The 18,567-nt window shown below is 35.9% G+C and overlaps 1 protein-coding gene across 3 annotated transcripts in view; it reads right to left on the reverse strand.

Moving 5' to 3' along the window:
- LOC117034927 (zinc finger protein 345) overlaps window positions 1-18,567 on the reverse strand; it is a 97,250-nt gene that overhangs the window by 77,850 nt on the left and 833 nt on the right. The gene's annotated exons all lie outside the window — the stretch shown is intronic.

The raw sequence follows: 18,567 nt of genomic DNA on the forward strand, positions 1-18,567 counted from the left end.
CTTATGACTAGTGAGAATATTTTCTCTCTGGCTTCTATCATCCAGGGCGTGTAGTTGCCAAGGTGCACCTTGTTCTCTATTGGGCTACGACAAGCTCTCAAGGGAGTTTCCCGTGTCTATCCTGTTCCTCCCAGAAATGATTATGTCTACCAGCTGGAGGATGCTTATGCATCTGGCTGGGAGCCAAACAGGCTGTGAATCCAAGCTTAGGGAATCTTAAACCTTATTCTGCTCAAAGGGGAAAAGCACATGATTCTGTTTTGGAACAGCTTTAAGACAGGCCTCCCCATTTTTCTTAGGCTAACTCTGGGAGTAAACTTTCTTGTGAGGGTTGCATCTTTTTGCACTCTCCTTTGGGGATGCTTCTTGCATCCATCCATATATTGGTTTGAGTTGCTATAGATCCTACCGTCCAGGATAGTCAATGGATCCTTTTAATCGGAAAAACTTTTAAATTGGAAATAAATTTTTCTTAGAGAGCTCTCATATTGTTATAATAGCAAGTCATAAAGATTCCCTTAATAAGATGGAAGGACAGAAATTAGAACAAAAATCAAAGTCCACTCAACCCCCTTCCTATTTGTCTTCAGGCATTTGCAAATACTGTAAAAAACAAAATGAAACAAACAAAAAACCCAAAACCAAAAAACGACAACAAAAAACCCAGGACATTGGAAGTACAACTGTCCTGTACTTAAGGAGACAAATAAAAGAAAGTGCCAAAAATCTTACTTAAAAATAACATAAAATTTTTATGTCCTGAAGATTCGGCTTGGTAACTGTCAAGTTGGAAGCTCCAAAATATGGCCAGACAGAAATGTGGGCTAAACTCCATTTATTACTAAGGTCCTACCAAACTACTGTTATCTCTCAAGGAAATTACAACCTAAAATTTCAATGGCTATTATGAGGAATGTGCCAATTAGAAAACAAAAATTGAGCTGAATAAAACAAATTGGGTTAAAACAAAGGTTTTAGTACAGCACTAACAAAGGTTGAATGGACTAAGTTGACCCCCTGTTGACCCTCCAAGATTAGAGCCCCAAACAAGTCTGCTCTATTTACCCCAGTGTGGAAAAATTTGCAAGACTGGAAGAGATTACAAATGAGAAACCAGACCAGCAATCACTTGGGGCAAACAGTCAGGCTAGTTAAATCAAGTTCAAGAATGACAACATGGCTTGACCCCTTGACCCAAAACCTTTTTACTCAAGAGTTGGTAAATGGTCAAAAGATAGAAAAGAGAAATTTTCAGAACTCTCTGATATGGGAATTCATGAACTGTGGTACCAAAACCCATGGGTGAAGCCGTGACTCAGGCTATAATTAGATTAAAAGAATACGGAAATATAAGGATTGGTAAGACTGTGAAAATTGGATGTTTAAACAGGCATTACATTAAAAAAAATTATGTAAACTTTAACGATTACATCTGTTACCTGATTACATTGTGGAAACAGACATTGTGTCTCACTGGGGCACAGGGACATGAAGGCTGTCAGTTCTTTCTTTTGGCTATCAGAGCGAAAGACTCTAGAAAGTAATAATGTCTGCACCCTCTTGGATCCATGGGATTGTTTAATGCTGCCAGGAATATTTACTGTTTCTCCCAGTTGAAACCTAATAAGGTATCTGATAAGAAATGTACCCAGAGGGAAAGAAATATTCCAACAGTGGATGGATGGATTTGTCAGTCCTTTGCCACAACTTAGGTGGCAATCCAATTCTTAAAGTATTAAAAAACAAACGTTCTTGTTTTACAAATGAAGTCTTTACAGAACCAGAGGTATGGCTCCAGAAACAATTCAAAGCCCACCAATTCTTTTTACCTTCCCTATTAATCTCAAAAGTCTTATAAATATTGGCTTTATGAAAAGAAAGTCCTTCAATGAAGAGCTTGCATTGCTTTCCCTGTACCTTTCAGATGTCGTCTCCAGGAACTCTTATCTGGGCCATCTTTTAAAATTCAAGTTTCAGGGCCTGCACAGTTTAAGCCCTAGCTGTTCCAGGGCCAACTGTCATGTTAAACAAGACAAGACCTCTACGTTTGGGAGCTTAGATTTTACTGTGTGGAGCTACAACTCCACCCTCTTCACTGAAATGGATTACTCTCCTTTTCAAAATTCTGGTAACCTTGTTTTTCCACTCGAGGTCTTTCATGACCACCTCCAAACAACGGACCATTGACTGGAAGAAGTCATTTGTTTTTGTATCCAGCATGGGGAAAAAAAAGATTGGCAAGTGGATATAAAGAAGAAGCCACGTCAAGACTGGTAGAAAGGGCAGAGATGCGGAATGGGCCATCCCCACACCTGTGTGTGACAGTGAAGAATCAGGAGGGATATCTTGGTGGTAGGGGTAGACCCCCCACCCCAGATTGAGGTGTGAGGGAGGCATGCCCCACACTGGGCTCCCCGGCCCAGAGTAATGAACTAGGAAGAGGAACCCCCACAACATCTTGCTGGGAAAAACAGTGGGGATTCCAACTCTTTGGGTGAGAGAAAAAGCAAAGGAAAACCCAGACATCCTCTTAAAGAAGCTCTGCACAGACTCACTTGCTCACAGGCTCTCAGCCTGGGCTCCAATGGAAGGACAGTGACTCGTGAGACATCAGAGACATACAGGGAGAGACTAAATTGTGTGGCTTCAGGGCAAGAACTGGAAGGACAGTCACCATTTTCTCTGTGTAGAATCCTCCTCCCCGTGCAGCTGGCAGGCGGGCGTCATCTTTCCTGTTTTGAGCCCTCGCCCACACAGCCAAATCTAAATCTACGTTGACCTGGTGAAATCGGCTTTCTCCACCCTAGTGACTCCCTGGGATCCCTTCCCCACCCACCATGCATAAATATGAACCATAAAATGGCAATAACTGTGTAGCTATCAATAATCACTTTAAATATAAATGGATTAAATGCTCCAATCTAAAGATATAGGGTAGCATAATGGTTAAGAAAAAAGACCTATAAATACATTGTCTATAAGACACCCACTTCACATCAAAAGACACAAACAGACTGAAAGTAAAGGGATGGAAAAAGATACATGAATGGAAATAAAAAGCTAGGATAGCAACACTTGTATCATACAAAACAGATTTTAAAACAAAGGCTAGAAGAGAGAAAGAGGGACATTAAATAACGATAAAGGGATCAATCCAACAAAAGGATATAACACTTGTAAACTCTTATGGACCCAATATATAAGCACTTATATAAAGCAAATACTGACCAACATAAAGGGGGAGATCGGCAGTAATACAGTTATATTAGGTGACTTTTTCTTTTTTTCAAAGGATCTCTTTTTTTAAATTTTTATTTATTTAAGTGTGTTTTTCCAGGACCCATTAGCTCCAAGTCAAGTAGTTGTTTCACTTTAATTGTGGAGGGCGCAGCTCACAGTGGCCCATGTGGGGATCGAACCAGCAACCTTGTTATCATGTTTCCCCGAAAATAAGACCTAGCCAGACAATAAGCTCTAATGCGACTTTTGGAGCAAAAATTAACATAAGATCTGGTCTTATTCTACTATAAGATAAGGCCGGGTATGATATGATATGATATGATATATGATATGATATGATACGATATATGATATGGTATACGATATATGATGAGATGTGATATGATATACTATACGATATAATATACTTATTTTCGGGGAAACACGGTAAGAGCACTGCACTCTAACCAACTGAGCTAATCAGTCAACTCTATATTAGGTTACTTTAACACCCCATTGACAACGATGGACAGCTCATACAGACAGAAAAACAACAACAAAAAAACCAGTGACCTTAAAGGACACACTAGACCAGATAGATTTAATTGATATTTTTAAAGCATTTCATGCAAAGCAGCAAAATATACATTCTTCTCAAATGCACATGGAATGTTTTCCAAAATAGACTACATGTGAGACCACAAAACAAGTCTCAATAAACTTAAGAAGACTGAAATCATATCAAGCATCTACTCTGGCCAAAATGGTAGGAAACTATAAATCAATTACAAGAAAAAAACTGAAAAACACAAATATATATGGAAACTAACAAACATCCTACTAAATAATAAATGGGTCAACAAAAAGATCAAGGAAGAAATCAAGATACCTTGAGACAAATGAAAATGAAAACACAACAATCCAAAAATCTATGGGACATAACAAAAGCAGTCCTAAGAGGAAAATTCATAGCAATACAGGGTCACCTCAAGAAACAACAAAAATCAAACAATCTACCCTTACACTTAAAGGAACTAGAAAGAGGACAGCAAACAAAGCACAAAGTAGAAGGAAGGAAATAAGAAAGATCGGAGCAGTAGTAAGTGAAATAGAGGCTGAAAAAGATTACAAAAGATTCATGAAATCAAGAGCTGGTTCTTTGAAAAAATAAACAAAATTGATAAACTTTTAACCAGACTCATCAAGAAAAAAAGAGAGGACCCAAATAAATAAAATGGAAGAGAAGTGACAACCGACACCACAGAAATACAAAAGAATATAAGAAAATACTATGAGCAATTATAGTCCAACAAATTGGACAATGTACAAGAAAAGGAAAAATTCCTACAAACATACAATCTTCCACGACTGAATCAAGAAGAAACAAAAAATCTGAACAGACTGATTACTACCAACAAAATTGAATCAGTAATCAAAAAACTCCCAACAAACGAAAGTCCTGGACTGGATGACTTCACAGGAGAATTTTACCAAACATTCAAAGATGAATTAATATCTATCCTTCTCAAACTATTTCAAAAAATTCAAGAAGGAAGGTTCCCAACCTTGTTCTATGAGGCCAGCGTTACCCTGATTCAAAAGCCAGACAAAGACATTACAAAAAAATAAAACTATAGGCCAATATCCCTAATGAACATAGATGCAAAAATCCTCAACAAAATATTAGCAAATGACATTCAGCAATACATTAAAAAGATCATGCACCATGATCAAGTGAGATTTATTCCTGGGATGCAAGGTTGGATCAATATCTGCAAGTCAGTTAACATGATACACCACATAAACAAAATGAAAGATAAAAATCATATGATCATGTATCAATAGATGCAGAAAAAGTGTTTGACGAAATCCAGCATTCATTTATAAAAACTCTCAGCAAAATGGAAATAGAGGGAACATAACATAATAAAGGTCATATACCACAGCTAACATCATACTCAATGGGGAAAAGATAAAAGCATTCCCCTTAAAATCAGGAACAAGACAAGGATGTCCACTTTCACCACTTTTATTCAACATAGTATTGGAAGTTATAGCCACAGTAATCAGACAAGAAAAAGAAATACAAGGCATCTAAATTGGAGAAGGAAAAGGTAAAACGGTCATTATTTGCAGATGACATTATATCTAGAGAACCCCAAAGATTCCACCGAAAAACTATTAGAACTGATAAATAAATTTAGTAAAGTAGCAGAATACAAAATTAATATTCAGAAATCAGCTTCATTTTTATACACCAATAACAAAATATTGGAAGGAGAAATTAAGAAAACAATCCCATTTACAATCTTGAAAGGGACTTAGAAAAGCAAACTTCCAATTTTAGGGAAGCCAGAGAACTTGCTGGAAAACTACACCAAGCAATTCCCAAGGCTTTCTGAAAGCCTTTTGATTGGAGCAAAATTCAGACTTGCTCACAAAAGTCTGACGAAACTGTTCATGACTATTATAATAGACTTCAGGTCGTTTTTAAGGAAAATTCAGGTCATCCTTCAGATGTTCACTCCACTCAGGTAACTTTTAATTCTTTGTCAGTGGGATGAACAAAAATCTTTCCCTCCTGCTTAAGAGAACCAGGATGGAATAGGAGACCAAGGCCACCCTAGATTTGGTCAATTTGCCCAACCTGCTTGCCCACACTCTACATGAGCCACCTAGAAGTAAGACTGCCAAGATTTTTAATTCTCAGTCTTGGCAAATGAGAGGCCCTATGCAAAACCCAAATATTCAAAACTTTTGCCACTACTGCAAAGAGCCAGGACATTTGAAAAGGGATTGCCATCAGTTTAAGTGTTTCAGACACTCTCATTCTTCTAACAAGCCTTTCCAAGGTCCTCCAAACACCCAGTGATAGGCTGTCGAAGGATTACAGGGGCTTTTTCCAGTCCTTCCCCTTAATCATCTTGGAGAAACTTCAAACTGTAAGGAAATTATTTCTATTCTTATTTACACCGGTGCTAAACTCTCAGTGCTCAACCCCACTGTCATAAAACTGCCCCTGTCTCAGAGTAAAACGGTTCAAATAGTGGGGATTTCAAATAAACCTCAACAGGTTCACATCTCTGAACCTATTCCTTTTTGCTTAGGTCCCTTGAGAGACACACATTGTTTTCTCCTTAGTTCTTTTGCCCCTACCCATTTATTACAAGACTTCTTAGAGAACTATCATGCTGGAATATCCTTTTCCTGAAAGGGAGAAGTGATGTTAGAGTTTGATGGTAACTGTCAGAATGGCCAATTACGTGAATCACATGGCTTTTCAATATCGTTTATTTGTACTGTTTTTCACAGACAGTAGCTGCACTGAGAGCACTGATCAATTATCCCTACTGGACCAACTGCCATCTTCTTTGTGGGAAAAATCTTCAGTTGATAGTGGGAAAATCCAGTTTAATATTCAAATCGATCCTTCAAAACCTCTTCCCAGGATTAACCAGTATCTTACAAATAAAGAGGCCCTTCAAGGTACAAAACCATAATAGAAGATGACCTAACTCCTTATTCATCGCACTAGTCTTTGTACCACTCCTATTTTACCTGTGAGAAAGCCAAAGGGACAAGGATGGAGGTTTGTCCAGGACTCCTGAACAATAGCCCACATTGTTATTTCTCAACACCCCATTGTTCCTCACCCTTATATGCTGCTACCATCTATCCCAACTGGAAGTGAATTTTTTACAGTAATTAATTTATACAGTGCATTCTTCAGCATCCCAGTTGATGAAGCTAACCAATTCCTTTTTGCCTTCACTTGGGAAGGAAAACAATTTACCTGAACAGTAATGCCTCAGAGTTTTACTGAAAACCCTTATTTCTCACAAATTCTGAAGACTGATTTAAATGATATTAATTTTCCCTAAAGATTCCACCTTATTGCAATATGTGGATGATTTACTTCTTTGCTCTTCTCAGGTTTCCTCACAGGAAGATAGCATCCATCTGTTAGAACTTTTGGCCTTAAAGGAACATAAGGTCTCTAAAGAAAAATTACAGTTTTTCCAAATTCATGTTCAGCATTTGGGGCATCTGATATCGGAACAAGAACTACACCTGGATCCTGATAGGCTTCATGGTGTCCTAAGTTTCCCAAGGCCCCAAACTAAGCATCAGTTGTGAGGTTTTCTTGGGTTAGTCAGCTATTGTCGAAACCGGATCCCAAATTTCTGTTAGGGGAAAACCTCTGTATTTCTAAAGAATGACAGTCCCGACCCAATTTTATGGAAAGAACAGGATGACATAGTCTTTAAAGCCTTAAAGAAGAGTTTAATAAATTCACATTCTCTTGGGCATCCTAACTATCAGATTCCCTTTTTCCTTTCTGTGCTTGAAAAGTAAGGGAATGCCCTTGGGGTACTCACTCAAGAACACGGGGATCAATATAAAGACCTAGGATACTACAGTCAGCAACTGGACTCTGTGGCTCACGAATACCCCCTCTTGCCTTAGAGTCATTGCTGTTACTGCCCTCTTGGTTAAGGCCACAGAGGAAACTGTTACAGGATCCTCTCTAACCATCTTTGTACCTCATGCAGTAGCTCTCCTGAATTCCCATTACACCCAGCATCTTTCAGTTCGTTGCCTTACTTCCTATGAAATCCTTCTCATATAAATCTCTCATATTGTAATAACTTTAATCCAGCTACTTTTCTCCTTTCTAAGACTGATGAAGTTCCTCCTGACTCCTCGTGATGATGTGCAGGAGACTCCTGGGTAAAGCTGATTTCTCATGGTTTACAGATGATTCATACTTAAAAAATGAAAATGGTAAATACTCTCGTGGTTGTATTATTGCACCCCCTTTTGAAGTCATTGAGGCAGCATCTTTGCCTTTGGCTACTTCAGCACAGCAGGCTGAATTATATGCCCTCACTCGAGTTTGCATTTTAGCAAAGGGTTAACCTGTCAGCATTAATACTGATAATAGATATGCCTTTGGAGTAGTTCATGACTTTGGAATGTTATGGAAGCAAGTGGTTTCCTTACTTCTAATAAAGACAAAATTAAAAAATTGTATATTCAGGAATTATTGAATGCTATACTTTTACCTCATGCTTTAGCTATTATTAAGATTCCAGGACATGCTAAACTTGACTCTCTGGAAGCTAAAAGAAGTCACCTTGCTGACATTTCTGCTAAGAATGGTGCCCTAAAAGGCATCAGCAACAGTCAAACCTCCGTCATGGTCCAAAGAGATGTTTCCCCAGTTGATAATTTAGAAAAATTGGTCAGAGAAACCCAACAATTGCTTTGGGAAAAGAAAAAGAAGATTGGAAATCCAACAACTGTAGGTTTGATATGAGAAAGCTCTGGTTCAGAACATATAACAATCCAGTCCTACCAGAAACTCTAAAATTTCCACTCCTGACTACTGTACATACATTATACTATTGGTCCACTGACAAAATGATAGCATGCATGAATCAATAGAAGTGGTGAGATATTAACCATGTTGCAAAAAATGCCTACCTTACGTGTCTCACCTGTCTGAAGGACAATCCAGGGAAGCAAGTTCACACTGGCCCTGGACATTTTAAATTGCCAAATGGACCATTTGAGGTTTGGCAAATAGATTCATATAGCTTCTCCCATCTTATGGATATAAATATGTTTTAGTCATGATATGTATGTTTGCTTGCTGGACTGAAGCTTTCTCTTGTAGACAAGCTAATGCCTGTACAGTGGCTAAAGTCCTGTTAGAGAAGATTATTCCTACTTGGGAACTCCTCTCGAACTCCAGTGATCGAGGAACCCATTTTACTGGACAAGTGCTACAAATCTGTGCTATTTGGCCAATTCTACACTATTTTCACTGTGCTTACCATGCTCAATCTTCAGGTTTAGTTGAATGTACTAATGGCAATATTAAGATTCAACTGGCAAAATTTCTAGAAACTCTTTAAATATTTTGGCCAAAAGCACTGCCATTAGTCTTTTTAAATCTCAGGTCTACCCCTTTTGGGACTCATAAGTTTCACCTTTCGAGATAATTACAGGAGCCCATGCATGTGGCTCCTGCTAAAAAAGCCCACCTTCTCACCAACCTGCTTTGTCCCCAGCTTATAAAAGTAGCCAAATAGAGCCAGGCCCCGAGGCAGTTCGAAGAACCTTCCTTTCCTCGGTGATGTCTCCCCTGTGCTCGAGCATAAGCTTAATAAAATCTGTCTGGAAATTTTTCTGGGGTTTTCTTTTGATTTCTCTCTTGGGGAACCCAAGAACCCTAATGCCAGTAACATGTGGGCTTAAAAATGGTATTTTCAGCAAAATTAAATGATGGATATTCATTGAATGCCTAGACCATTCCCAAATAAGATAAAATAATGAAACATTAATTATTGAACATAGGTTTATCTCCTTGTTGCTTTTTATTATAGAGGGAGTAAAGATATTTGGTTCTATTAGTAAACATGTCTTGTGCCACATTAAAAAAAATTTTCTGCTATAAGGAAATATATACACATTTCTAGAAATAATGATATGTTCCTAAATGTATCAGTCTAAAAGAATACTGATATAACAGAGTTCACAATTGTTTACTGCTTAGATTTCACTAGAAACTAAGGTTTTTTTTAAGCTTGAGAATTCTAATGTATATAATTAAAGCTATAGAAATTAATAAAAATAGGGAAAACAACTGTGTATACAAAGAATATAGGATATGTTTTGGCTAAAAAAAGGTGTAAGATATGAAGATGTGTTTTCGTTAAGGGAAGTGAAGTAATATTATCCTGATTACTTCTGAATGGGTGAGAGAAAAAGAGTGTGTACTAAAAAGGACACAGAAAGTTGTAGAAAGTATGTGGAAAAGGAATTTTGAGGAAATTTTATGCGTGGTTAAGCTGAATATAAATTTAATCAAGTAAGTGAATTTAAATATCAAAAATAAGCTGATGCAAAATCAGAGGTTTTCTCTCTCTGCTAAAAAAGACCATTGATCTGCTACTGCTACTGTGAAAAAGTTTTCTGCCTACGTAGAAAGCAAAGATTCTGTTTTATTAAAATAATTTTCTGTTTATGTTGTCTTAATCAGGTCCTTCATTACTCAAGAAAATGGAATCTCAATAGTAAGAACTAAGTTTTACTAACAATTATCTAAACTTGTTTTTGTGTTTGAAATCTTTTGTCACCTTGGTTAAATGGATAATTAAGTGTTGCTTTATAACTTTTGATCCTATTTAGTCAACTGTCTAAACCTCTTGATATATTTTGACTAAACTCCCCAAAATTTAAATTACAAATTGAGTCTTGACCTGGGAATAACTTTTGAGATATTCCAGAAGGGCCCCAGGAATACTTCAAAAGATCTGTTTTCTTTCCTTACAAAAGAGAAATATTAAACTAATTAGGCTTATTTTGGTGTGTTGAAATTACATGGGGAGCACTGTCAAGTAATACATAACATGATCCGTCTTGATGCTGTATTTGTGTAAGTATGTGTTCCAGAAAAATATGTAAAGTTCCTGGAAATCTGAGACATCCTGACGTAAAATGTCTGTCATCAAAACTGAGGAACATACTAAAAGGACTGAACCTGAGTATCAGATTGTGTGGCACATATGGTTTAAGTCCATTCTGTTTTTGTAGAATGGCCCCCAATTGCCAGACTTTTGCCATCCTGATACGTGCTTGTAACATGGAAACACTGTAAATTAAATGAGTATTCAGGGCTATAGAAAACCCAAGACAGCCTCTTGGTTCTTCCTCGCTCCCTGGCATTTTTTGTTTTTGCATTCCTTCACCCACCACAGTACATTTAATCTCGACTTAACTGCCACTTAGTATGGGTTATCAATATGTTCTTGTTTTTGTATGTATGTTTTCTGAATGAGTGGAAGCTTTCCCCTGCCACAAGGCTGAATCCTTACAATGGCAAAGAAAGTGTTAGAAAATGTGTTTCCCACATGGTGTATACCTTCCAAAATCTCTAGTTATCAATTTCACTGAGCAAACCATATAAACCTTGATGGACAGCCTTGCAAACTTTTTGGAATTATCACTGACTGTATCAACCTCAATTACCAGGCAAGGTGGAGAGAACTAATGGAAAAACTGAATCCCAGCAGAATAAGTTTAAGTACATAGGACTGAATGAACTGATGAAAATCGTTACAACTTTTATGACATTTTTATTTTAAATTGCTGATTTTTTAATCCTTTGTTTTCCAGATAAAAGAAAATGTGTTTCTCTTAAACTACCTATGGCTTAGCAATTTGGTAAATTACTTTTACAAGCAGTATTGGAACATTAATTTGTTTCTCTCTACCTGATCCCTCCAGAATTGGGAAACGCTCAATGAGTATTATTATTTTCATGGTAATATGGTTACCTGCAGAAGTTCAATAAGAATCTGTTCTTATAACAGGACACAATTAAAAACTGGGTTTATTACCAAGGCGTTGACTAGCTTTAAGGAATTAAGATTGATTTTGGAAGCCAATAAAAGCTCCCTAGGAAAACCGCCTGGTACCTTGTTTACATGGTTCATAGCAGTCTTGCCAGGTAAATTACGAAGGCTGCTTCCTGGGCAATGCACAGAAAGAACCTCGGGATATTTTGGGGGCCTTAAGAAGGAACTCACCCAAACCTACAGGTATTGCAGGCAATGTCTGATAGCAAGTCCTTGCCTTGACTTTTCTGGCCTTCAGCCTTCAGAGGTCTTTTTAAGTTCAATCTGAAGATTCCTTATGAAAAATTCCAGCAAACCAGACTTAAAAGAGCCTATGTGATTAATTACTATTCTTGCTGGACTTATACAAATAATCAGGCCAATTTTATTGAAATTAGACTTATTTTGCAAATAAGTCTTAATTTGGCTATCTTTGATAAAAATGGGAGTGATTTTAGAGAGAAAAATTGTTTCAATAGAAACTATAACACACTTTTGAATACTCGATTATAGTGCTGTTGATTGTCTTTTGAGTTTTTAAAATTTTCTATCTATAAACTGAGCTGGATTCTACAGTTTTCTAGTTTCCTTAAATATTTGGCTGCAACCTTCCAAACATTTTCATTTTCCCACCCAGACTTGGAATCACTGACAACTAAAACTGCCCTTTTCCCAAGGCCATGCAAGCTAAAGTTGGACAACGTGATACAGACTTCAGAGAAATCATCACAACAGCTTATCTATGGACAATCGTGCCTACTGCAGAAAGATCATCAGAGACATTCAAACTACAGACCAGGAGAATTTATCAGACTATAACTGCCGGCCTTCACTCCATCTGAAGATGTTTCGAGACAGACATCTAGAAATCTTTTTGATTGCCTGCCTTCAAAACTCAGAGACTGAGACTGGGATTAACCTTTTCTTTTTTTTTCCATAGAGACACTTCCTACTAAATACCTGATGGCTTGCACCACAGGCTTAACTTTGGGAGACCACCAGCAACACTGCCTCCTGAAATGAGACATAACTGTTTAATGAACTGAACTTTTCTCAAGACTGAAAGTGGTTTATTGAGATATAGAACAAACCAGCAACCCAACTTCTGGAATGAGAAACTTTAAATAATATCTCTCAGATCCAAGAGATGAAGAGTGAAAAAGAAGACACACATATAAACCTCATTAAGTATATGAGATATCTTATTGATAAGATGATAAATTCTGTATCTCGGAAACATTCAAGTGCCTATGTAACATTTAAAAATGTTAAACATAATATTTGCACACACACACAAAAACTTAATAGTCCAAAAATCAGAAAATCAATGCAAATAAATCTCTTCAGAGCTGTAATCCTAATTTTATTTAAAAGTAGAATTTTTAAAAGTAAAAATCTTAACACCTAGAAGTGAAATGTGGTAAACGGTAATTAAAAATTGAGTGGGAAATTTAATTAATATGTTCCTAGAAATTCTTCCATTTCATCTAATTTTTAAATTTACTTCAATGAGATAAACTATTTTTCTAAATTATTTTTGATCACTGCTTTGTTGCATATCATACCTTCTGATATATAGTATTTTTATTATTTCTTTGCAGGATATTTTACTATTTTAATTTTGACTTCTTTGACTTTGGAGCAGACTGCTGAAAGAGAAAACTGTCTGCTTCACATGTGTCCCTATGACAAACCCTATTTGGCTGTTGTTTTCATTTACTCTTGAATGCAGTTAGTTAATACATTTGACTTCTGAATCTGTGTTCATAATTTTCAGTTCTTTCACTGTCCTTGACTGGTTTGGGCATGAAAGTTAACACTGTAATCAAAAAAAACATCAAAAACAAGGTTAGGAATAATTTTAGACGTCATCTTTTACCCAAAACTTTGGCATAAAGATCAACTGTAAAACCACATGACATTTTCCACCATTTTTGACTGTGTTATTAAGTGTTTGATCAACATTTTAATTTATTCAAGGGTTTTTGAACCATTTTTATTTACCTATTTTGATACTAATTTTTATGTAAAATTTTATCTTTGTTTCAGTTTCCATGTTCTTGCATATGATTTTAAATAACATTCATTCGTAACTGTTTTAATCTTTGATATAGCAATAACTGTCTCTCCTGTTTTGTTACACACTTCATGTGTATCATACTCCTTTTTCTCGATCATCACCACATAGAATCAGCTTGTGCTTCTGACAAACATCTTTATCATTTATTTTTGTTCTCTATGTGACTGATTTCTTCCTTATCTTTTTTTAGTCCTAAATGTTATATTTATTGGGTTCATTTTCTAACTTCTTCAGTTAAAAGTGTAACTCATACCTTAGGTCTTTTATTTTTAATTTCCAGAATTCCTTAAAAGACCTCTAAATCTACAGTTTTTTTCCCTCTATAGTTTAGCTTTACCCACAAATGTTAAAATGTAGTACATTACTTATTAAAATTCAACTCAAAGAATTTTGTAAGATCTTTTATGATTTTCCCTTTAAAGAATATTTATGTAGAAAAAAATGTTAAGGTTTTCAGATATGGGGGTTTCTTTTTGCTGGCCTTTTACTTTAAAATATATGTATATATTTTTCCTAGCTACGGCAACCAGACAAGAAAAAGAAATAAGAGGTATCCAAATTGGAAAGGAAGAAGTAAAGCTATAATTATTTGCAGATGACATGATATTACATATATAGAACCCTAAGGAGTCCACCCCAAAACTATCAAAACTGATAAATGAATTCAGTAAAATAGCAGGATACAAAATTAATATCAGAAATCAGCTGCACTTTTATATACCGATAAGAACTACCAAAAAGAGAAATTAAGAAAACAATCCTATCTACAATTGCAACCAAAAATAAAAATACCTATAAATAAATTTAACTAAGAAGGTAAAAGACCTGTACTCGGAAAATTATGACACTGAGAAAGAAACTGAAGACAAAAAGAAATGGAAGCATATACCATGTTCTTGGATAGGAAGAACTAACATTGTTAAAATGTCTATACTACCTAAGCAATCTACAGATTCAATACCTATCAAAATACCAATGGCATTTCTCACAAAACTAGAACAAATAATCCTAAAATTTATATGAAACCACAAAAGGCCCCAAATAGCCAAATCAATCTTGAGAAAGAAGGACAAAGTTGGAGGTATCACATTGATATCAAACTATACTACAAACTAAACTGCAATAATCAATATAGCAGGGTACTAGGATAAAAACAGGCATGTAGATCAATGGAACAAAATAGCGAACCCAGAAATTAACCCATGCCAATATGGTCAATTAATCTGTTAGAAAGGAGGTTGGAATATACAATGGGGTAAAGACAGTCTATTCAATGGTGTTGGGAAAACTGGACAAACATATGCAAGAAATGAAACTAGATCACTTTTTTACACCATATACAAGAATAAACTCAAAATGGATTAAAAACTTAATGTAAGATCCATAAAACTCTTAGAAGAAAACATAGGCAATAAACTCTCTGACACTGTCCTTAGTAATATTTTTTTGGGATATGTCTTCTCAGGCAAGAGAAACAAAAATATAATAATAAACAAATGGGACTACATTAAATTAAAAACTTTTTGTGACAGCAAAGGAAATCATCAACAAGAAGACAACCTACTGAATGAGAAGAGATATTCATTCACTAGTTACATCCAATAAGGGGTTAATATCCAAAATACTATAAATGGAACTCATATAATTTAACATAAAAAAACAAAAACTTCAATTAAAAAATGGGCAGAGGAGGGGCCGGCCCGGTGGCTCAGTGGTTGGAGCTCTGTGCTCCTAACTCCAAAGGCTGCCGGTTCGATTCCCACATGAGCCAGTGAGCTCTCAACTACAAGGTTGCCAGTTCGATTCCTTGACTCCCACAGGGGAAGGTGGGATGCGCCCCCTGCAACTAACAACGGCAACTGGACCTGGAGCTCAGCTGCACCTTCCACAACTAAGCTTGAAAGGACAACAACTAGACTTGGAAAAAGTCCTGGAGGTGCACACTGTTCCCCAATAAAGTCCTGTTCCCCTTCCCCAATAAAATCTTTTTTTTAAAAAAAAAGGTGGGGCAGAGGACCCGAATAGACATTTCTCCAAAGGGGACATACAGATGGCCAATAGACATACGACAAGATGCTCAACGTCAGTATGATCAGAGAAATGCAAATTAAAACCACAATGAGATTATCAGCTGACAGGTGTCAGAATGGCTATCATCAATAAATCAACAAATAATTGTAGGCGAGGATGTGGAAAACAGGGAACCCACATGCACTGTAACTGGGATTGCAAATTGGTGCAGCCACTGTAGGAAACAGTATGGAGGTTTCTCAAAAAATTAAAAATAGAACTACCATCTGATCCAGCAGTCCCACTTTTGGGTATTTATCCTAAGACATCCAAAACACTAATTCAAAAAGTTACATGTATCCCTATGTTCACTGCAGCATTATTTCCAATAGCCAACATATGGAAGTAACTTGCGTCCATCAATAGATGACTAAGATAAAGAAGACGTAGTGCATATATACAATGGAATACTACTCGGCCATAAAAAAGAATGAAATCTTACCATTTCGACCATATGGATGCACCTAGAGAGTATTGTGCTAAGTGAAGTCAGACAGAGAAAGACAAATACTGTATGATTTCACTTATATGTGGAATCTAAAAAACAAAATAAATGAACAAACAAAACAGAAACAAACTCATACTACAAAGAAACAAACTCAGAGATACAAAGAATAAACTGATAGTTGCCAGATGGGAAGGGGGCTAACAGGCTGGGTGAAAAAGTTGAATGGATTAAGAAGTACAAATTACAAATTGGCAGTTACAAAATAGTCACAGAGATATAAAGTACATAGGGAACACAGTCAATAATATTGTAATAAATATGTATAACGTCAAGTATGTCTAGTGACTTATCGGGGGGAACACTTCATAAGTTATATAAATATCTAATCACTATGATGTACAATATTAATAATATAATATTGAATGTCAACTGTAGTTGAAAAATAAAAAAATATTTTCTAAAGGTATACCTAGCTGAAAAATTATATATATAAAAAAGCAAAATAGTTTAACTGTGGTAAAATATACACAACATAAAATTTACCATTTTAACCATTTTAAAATGTACAGTTCAGTGGCATTAAGTCTATTTATAATGTTGTGCAAAAGCCTTTTACTTTTTATTTCTAATTTAATGTTCTTGGTCACAGAATAAAATTAATATTACAGCAAAGTTTTATATTTTTGTTTGCTTGGATCAGTAAGTTTTACTGAGTGTAGTTGATAAAATGGTCAATGTCATATTTAACAATTTCTGTGCATTTTTATTTAATATAATTCAAAGATATATTAAATAAATGTTGACAATTTTTTAAATTCTTTGTATATTAGTACTTTTGTTAAGTTTGAACCATCTCTCTTCATCCCTTTGGATATTTGTCATCTTAAATTCTTTTTGACCTGATCCTAAACTTACAGCCCTAGATATGCTTTGGTTTTGGTTTCTCAGTCAGTATTTTCCATTCCCTTATTTTTAAATGAAGAAAAAAGCAGCCCCTGGCAGCTGAGATTTGGCCTGGCACTATCAGGCCTCAGGATTAGGAGCTGGACAGGCAAGAACAGCTAGATCATGGGGTTCTTCTGTTACACGAAAACAAAGAACACCATCATTATACAAGACCATTCTCTGACCACCACAGTACAAGGCAAAAACCAAGACCACTCTGCAATCATGTCTGAGCAGACAAAAATCAGAATGTTGTTTAAACCACAAAAGTGGCCAAATATCCCCTCATTCTGGCTAACACAAGTAACTGCTGCTTCTTTACCAATTATACTTCGTTTTACACCATTATTCCTTTCTTCTAAATAAAAATTATTAAGATACCCAATCAGAGAATTGCTCAACTGCAAGAGAAGTGGAGGTTCACTGAGGTTTAGAGACTCACTGCCTTTAAGTTCAAGCATGAACTGAAATTCCACTTCTTATACATACAATATAAAGGGAAGACATGACAAGAATGTCCACTACTGTGTTGTCATGTTATGTACTGTATTTTACCTAACATTAAAGAAGTGATGTGCAACAGTGTGTCTAGTAAGCCATTTTTTGTGAAATGGAAAGACTGAAAAATTATAATTGTTTTACTGCATAAGGAAACTACGCAATCAAAGGAAACTAATAAAATTGGTTATCTTTATGGGAGCTACTTGGGCAAGCATGGGACAGAGGTGGGCAAACCATAGTCCCATCTTTCCCCTGCAATGCATTCACTTAATACTTTTCACTGTATTACTTTATATTTTTAAAATTTCTGAATGAAATGTATATAATATCTATTCAAAAAATTAAACTACTCCTAAAAGCTATCACAATTATCTTCAGAGAGATAAGAAATAAGATTGTATCCAGAAAATAAGAAAAGGAATAATAAAGATAAGATAATAATAATAAAGATAAGAAATAAGATTGTATCCAGAAAATAATAAAAAGAAATATTTAGAAAACAAACTAGTTTTACAAAATTAAAACTGATAGTATTAATGAGAAACCAACTAGAAGGGCTACAAGAGAAAGTTGGCAAAGTTTACCAAAAAGAAGAGTAACACAGAAATAGAAAATAGTAGAGAGAAAAAAAAATGGAGAACCAACATCTGAAAAACAGAAATTCCCCCCCACAAAAAAAGTGAACTATTTATGTAGGGAGAAGCAGTTTTTCCTTGACATTCCACCTCTCCACTGTCACACAGTTGGCCTCTAAATGTGGAATGTAACAATGTGTTGCACATTCTTGGCAGAACGATCAAGATTTATTTCAGGGGCAATAGGAGAGTCTGGCTGCTTTCTATGGCCCATCTGCCTCTGCCAAGGCTCTGGGGTCAGATAAGAGATATCTACCCTTGGGA

This window comes from Rhinolophus ferrumequinum, chromosome 15 (assembly GCF_004115265.2).
Source record: "Rhinolophus ferrumequinum isolate MPI-CBG mRhiFer1 chromosome 15, mRhiFer1_v1.p, whole genome shotgun sequence".
Taxonomy (NCBI): Eukaryota; Metazoa; Chordata; class Mammalia; order Chiroptera; family Rhinolophidae; genus Rhinolophus; species Rhinolophus ferrumequinum.